The sequence below is a fragment of the Emydura macquarii genome, unplaced genomic scaffold, assembly GCF_026122565.2.
Source record: "Emydura macquarii macquarii isolate MOO-44397 ecotype Brisbane River unplaced genomic scaffold, CSIRO-AGI_Emac_v2 contig_29, whole genome shotgun sequence".
In the NCBI taxonomy this organism is placed as follows: domain Eukaryota; kingdom Metazoa; phylum Chordata; order Testudines; family Chelidae; genus Emydura; species Emydura macquarii.
In genome coordinates this window covers 1-6,372 of record NW_027130166.1, presented here as the reverse complement: position 1 = coordinate 6,372, position 6,372 = coordinate 1, and positions in this window count along the sequence as shown.

Below are 6,372 nucleotides of genomic sequence, written 5' to 3'. Positions count from 1 at the left end.
TGTGTTCCCATTTGATTATTACACAGTGACTGGAACCAACAAGCACATTCTGTTATTTTCTAGCGCTGGGGCCTGGTTTTCTCTGCTCCTAAGGACAGAAAAATCAGTGTGGTCAGCACACACCGTCCAGTTCGGTTTATTGTTTCCTCATCCTCCCTGCCCACAGCTGCACTGGGAGTCCCCGTCACTCATGTTCCCTCCGTGGTGTAGATTGTAGCTCTCCGGGCCAGGGACGTCTCTTTGTTACACGTCTGTGACGGGGGCTCCTGGGTGCTATGTACCAATCACTGATACTGATAACCAGTAACAGCCAGTGGGGGAATAAACCAATGTGGTGACAGTTCTATGGCCCAGGCTGGCTCCTTCATCACTAACCCCACCTCAGAGTAACACAGCACCACTTGCCCCTCCTGAACTTCCCTGAGATGGGTCCCAGGGGGCCCAGGCACAAAGATGGACAGGGGAGCTGGTCTGGGTGGAGGGAAGGCACTAGAGGGAATTACTGAGCTCCGAGGGACAGACACGTCCATCCCAGCATATTGCCGGAAACATGACAGGGCAGGTGGCCATTAGCTCAGCTGTAAATAGGGCCAGAGATCTCCTGCTCTGCCCACTGGACCGGCTGCCTCTGCCTGACCCCTTTGTAGCAAGGCTGAACCCCAAATGCACAAATACAGAACGGGGATAACTGGCGTGGCAGCAGCACTGCTGAGAAGGATCTGGGAGCTGTGTTGGATCCCAACTTCACCATGAGTCAGCAACGCGAGGCTCTTGCAAAAAAAGCAAATGCAGTTTTATGTTGCATTAACAGAGGCATGGCATGCACATCACGGGAGGTGATACTAACGCTCTGCTTGGCGCTGGTTAGGCCTCAGCTGCAGTCCTGTGTCCAGTTTTGGTTATCAATGCATAGAAAGACTGTAGAGAAACTGGAAAGGATCCAGAGACGAGCGACAAAGATGATCAAAGGGCTGGAATGCTGCAAGCCATGTCAGCAAAGGCTGAAGGGCCGGGGTATGTTTGGAAAACATATGTTCACTTTGGAAAAGAGGAGATGGGGGACATGAGAGCCGTCTCCAAATGCTTGAAAGGCTGTCATAAAAAAGATGGACAATAGTTGTTCTCTCACGTGACAGACGGCAGGACAAGAGGCAACAGCTTCAAACTACAGCCCAGCAGATTTAGATTAAATCCCAGGAAAAACTTCCTAACCACAAGAACGGTGGGACAATGGCACAGGCTGCCTAGGGTGGTTCTGGAAGCTCCTTCACTGGAGGTTTTCAAAAGCAGGCTGGATAGCCTCTGTGCTGGCTGGCTTAGACACTGCCTCTGTTCTCTGCTACCCTCCACTTGGCCAGGATCACCTCGTGTTAGCAGCACAATGAAGCATGGTCTGAGGGTGCCCATCCTCCCTCACCCCCTGCCCCCGCCCCCCCGAGAAACCAGGGCAAAGCCTTGACAGTCAGGATTACTGGGCCCTGGCTCAACGCAGGGGGCTGGACTTGGTGACTTCTCAAGGGCCCTTCCAGCCCAACGTTTCTATCCGTTAGTTCTCGCCTGTCTGAGACTCTCTGGGCCTTGGAGCTGACCCGGTGCCCCCTGCAGTCAATGCTCAGAGTCCCATTGGCTGTTGGATCTGGCCCTGGTGCACATCTCATCCCCTGTATATGGCACTGCGCATTGTTAAGGTCCCAGCAACCCCTGGGCTATTGTTACAGCTGGACACTGCGCTGAGCTCACACAGTTCTGCCTCCTCTGCTAAATCTCCTCTGGGTTTCCCCCATCCCAGCCCTGAAAATTGGAATGTACGAAAGTAACAACAGCCCTTGGGCTGACCTGAGTGGCGCTGCAGGGACACTGGGAGTTCGACTGCTCCCGAATCCGACATCACAGCCCAGCCCGAACCAGGTGCCAGGTCAGCCTCCGGCTGCAGGTTCCAGTTTGATTGTGGCAAACCCCAGGTAAGTGAAGAGAAAGGAGCACCGAGAAACGAACAGTGGGATTTTATCAGCTGATCTTTTCTGTGACCAAATTATTTTTCCAAGAAAATAAGCTCAGCCTGGTGACAATGAGAGAGAAAAACAGTATTTAAATATTAAGGGGAAAAGTTCTTGAGAAACCCTAGTTAATGTCCAGATCTACCCAGCATTCCCCATGGCATTCTCCCCTCCCCCGTCGTTTATGATCCAGTTGAGATGACGACCTGCATTAATAGCAGCAGAAAGGCAGCTGGGGAGTGCGGTACAAAGGGTAACAGCAATAAACAGCCGTTTACTGAGCTGCAGAGGGGAGCGGTGCCAATGGGAGCCTGTCGGGTCAGAGTCTCCTTTTTTATGGTGCATCACTGAAATATTGGCTTCATTAGGCAAGGTCACGGTAACACTGAACCTGTCTGTCCCAGAAAGACGTTGAGGAAAGGATAATTAAACTCTCAGCTGCCTGCGCTGACAGAGCTGAGGGTCTGTGAGATGCTTCCGCTGTGGCTGTTAAGGGAGTTCCAGGGTCAGGCTGCGTCATTCCCTGCTCTGCTACAGACTCCCTGTGTGATCTTAGTCAAGTCACTTAGGCCCAGAGTTTCGAAGGTATTTTGATGTCTGAAGATGCTGATAGGCGCCTGGTGGAATTTTCAAAGGTGCATGGGCACCTGGCTTCCAATGGGAGTTAGGCACCTCAGTGCTTTTGAAAATTCCATTAGATGCCTAACTGCTTCTTTAGGTGCTTACAGACCTTCCAAAATCTGCCCCTTAGCCTCTGTGCCAGATTTGCAAAGCTATTTAGGCACCCAAAGATGCAGACAGGAGCCTAATGGGACTTTCCAAAGTGCCTGAATGAGTTAGTGTCTGACTCCCATGAATTCCCTTCTGCTGTGTTCCCGCCCCTCCTGCATTCAGCCCATGCACATTCCCTCGAAGGCACTTGCTGTCAGGAATGTCCCTGCAAATGAGGGATTTCTACTGAAAGTTGTAAAATATTCATGAGACGCAATGTCTGAACATTTAAACCCTGATCCAACAAGGTCCTTAAGCGTGTGGATAACATGCAGCATGCAAGCCTGCCCCCCAAAGTCTTAATTACAAACGTTTGCACCTGTTTCTACAAGTTAAATTCATCCAGTCAAGGAACAGAAACAATCCCACGTGACCTGTGTGTCCAATCACAACTATCGCACACAGATCAATTTATTTGACAATCGTCGCTAGCTAATATTTTTGAACAACAAATACATCTGGGAAAATCAGGATCAGTTTGTGGGCAGCTGATGAACAGGAAGAGAAGCGGAGCTCACTGGACACATCACATGCTGCCCATTATTCCCCCAGCTCTGCTTCCAGCCCTTCTGTCCTCCCCTCCACCCCGGCTCTAGCTCTCTTGCCTTTGCTCTGCCTGAGGAGTTACTGGTGTTACTCTTATTCCGTGTTATTTCTGTAGCACCGTCAGTGCCCCGGGCGTGTTGTATGTTCCCTGCCATGGAGCTCCCAGCGGGGCTGGGTTAGGGGCTCACTAACGGGTGTGTGGAGGCATTAAAGGAGAATTCTGCAGGGCTGGGGCAGGAGGTCAGGGTGGGCGTCCCAGGCATGCAGGAAGGTGCAAAGATTGAAGGACATGGGGGGAGGGAGCTAGGCCAGAGGCTGGGTTGGGGCTAACACATGGGGAGAGGGGTGAAGAGCTTCCTGGGCTCCATTCACTCAGCCTGGCCCCATCACTCACACAGCCCTGGGGCTGGGCTCTCACTGCCCTTCCCCTGGCCCAGCTACTGAATCCTCTCCCCACCCCACACCCTCCCCCCATGGTGCTGGGACCAGTTCCCCTGACAGACTGTGTCTGCAGTGCTGAGCTGCCCGTACAGCAGGGCCTGGCGCTCTCCCCCTGCCCCCTGTGGCCGTTTCACTCCTTGCCAGCAGTGAAGAGTCCCTAGGTTCGGAAATGCCGGGACGCTCCCTGCTGCTGACTGGCCTGTCGCACTCGCTGGGCTCGGCTTTTCTTTGGGAGTCAGATAATGCAGTTAATGGCCCGAAGGGGACCTGGGAATCCCGCCAAGCCTGGCCTGGAGCTGACCCCAGCGGGGTTCTCTGGGAGGCTGTGGAGTAGGCGGTGCAATGGGGACCTAGCTCCCCTCCCCTAGAACATTCCAAAATCCCGCAGCCATTTTCTGAATTTTATACAGTTAAAAAAAAAGTTGAGGCCAAAAACTGTAGGTGCCCATGCGGGACCCTGTGTGCGGGAAGCAGCCTGTGGGGCGCTGGCCTGGTTGTTCTCGTTCTCATACTGACATGGTCCCATGCCCACCCCGCGTCCCCACCACTGGGTTTTTATTCTCACACACCGCTGCGAGGTAGGGCCATGCTAGTTTCTGTGGCCACGGAGAGACTGTGGCTTGGTTTACAGTTGAAGGTTTTGTTGGCATAGCGATGTCGGTTAGGAGTGTGAAAAACTCTCACCCCAGCCCACAGAGCTGTGCCAGCAAAACCCGGCCTGCAGCCCTTTTGAGGGTGCAATTTATTCCCTTCCGGGAACCGGTGTCATCTATTCTGGGAAAGCATCCTCTGCCCACGCCAGCTGCAGCTCTGCTTGGCGGGAGGGGCCATTGCTCATCTAGCCACATAGACAAGGCCTAAGCACCTCACCCACCCTGCACAAGGAGCTCCTGGGACTGATCTCAGGTCTCCTAAGCTCACAGCCCAGCAGCCTACACACTGGACCAGCCGCCCTCCACAGGAACCCCCTTGTGCAAGGCACACAGGACTCCTTGCCCACCTGGGATGTTGTATGATTGACGTATAACTGTGTATAACATTGTTGCTACCACTGTTATACGATTGCAATAAAACTTACGCTATATGTCATGTAAGGTGTCAATGGAAAAGTTATGAGTTGTTGAGTGTGATTATCCTGTTGACAGACATATATCATGCTGTGTCTGAAGTTACAGATAGTGACTGTGTACTGGCACCCTGCATATACGCTGCATTCCCGAGTATGGCCCACCAGGTAAAATCTGCATTGAAGCCAGACCGCCCCTTGGGACTGGGCTATGCCAGTTAATGGCCCATAAAGGACACTGAGCTCACACACTAGGCCACAGAAGAAGCCTGTCCCACCCGCTGATCCTTCCTGTGGACGTTTTAGCCAGAATACGGGCAATGGCTGCTCTAATGACTCATCAAAGCGCACAAAGGCATGTGACTTGCTCATGGGACCCTGGACTCCATTTTGGGCTCCCTTCTGCCTGATGAGGAGAAAAGATTGTCACAGGGATTTGCTACCTCTCAGCAGAGTCTCTCTCCAATGGGCTACAGGATATTCTGCTGTGGGAGTCTCTCCCGGTGAAGCTGTCGCACTCTGGATAACTAATTAACGAGCCACTGGAGCAGGGAGGCTGGACCCTCAGGCTCCCATATCCTGGCTGTGTGCCCTAACCCCGCTCTGTAGAGTTACTCTCATGCGTATGCCCTCTCTGCCTCTGGCCCAGTGACTCTTCAGTTATTTATCCTGAAAGCAACAGCTTCAACATGAGAGCCTGAGGAAGACCCACATTAGAATATCCTATGCCCCAGTGGTTAGAGCACAGCCCTGTGTGTTCAAATCCCTTTGCCTCATCAGCTGGAGAGGGGCGTTGATGGGGTTTCCCAGGTGACCGACTACTCTAACCAATGGGCTAAAAGTTATGAGGAGATCCTCCCCCCAACAATTTACTGTCATCTTATAGGCCACCACGGGATCAGGAGCTGCAGGTGAGTTAGGCAGGTGAACACGTCTCTTCCTCTGCTGGTTGGTGAATTGCTCTGGGGCTAAGATGGGGGATCGGTGTCCGGATACTTAGACAGAGGCAGTAGGGCACCTGCCCAAAGGCAGAAACACAGGCACCCAGGGAGTTTTTTACTACAAAACAAATGAGTTTAGGCACCTAAAGGGTTCTGCGGGAGTGTTATGAATCACAGAAGAACCTAACACAGGGATTTAGGAACCTAAGCCCAGATTTAGGCACTTGAATACTTTTGTGAATCTCAGCCTAGGGGTGTAGGTGCTTTTAAAAATCCCACTGGGTGCCTATCTGCACCTTTAAGTGCCTAAATACAGTTAAAAATCCAGCTCTAAGCATGTCTGAAAGTGTTACCTTGTAACTGCCCTTGCACTAACTGGATGGGAATGTGCATTACCTGAACCTGTGTGTTGTGCTGAGTTTACTCGTAGTGACCAGTGGGCTTGACTTTCTGTAAAGAAGCAGTGATTTTAAAAAGACGGAACAAAGGAGAACTTCAGCAGTGGAAGAAAATAAACAGAAACCAGGAAAGAAAAGGAGAAGTGTTAAGGAAAATAAACCTTGTATAAATGGGAGGAGAAATGATGGAAAAGAGGGATGAGACAACAAGG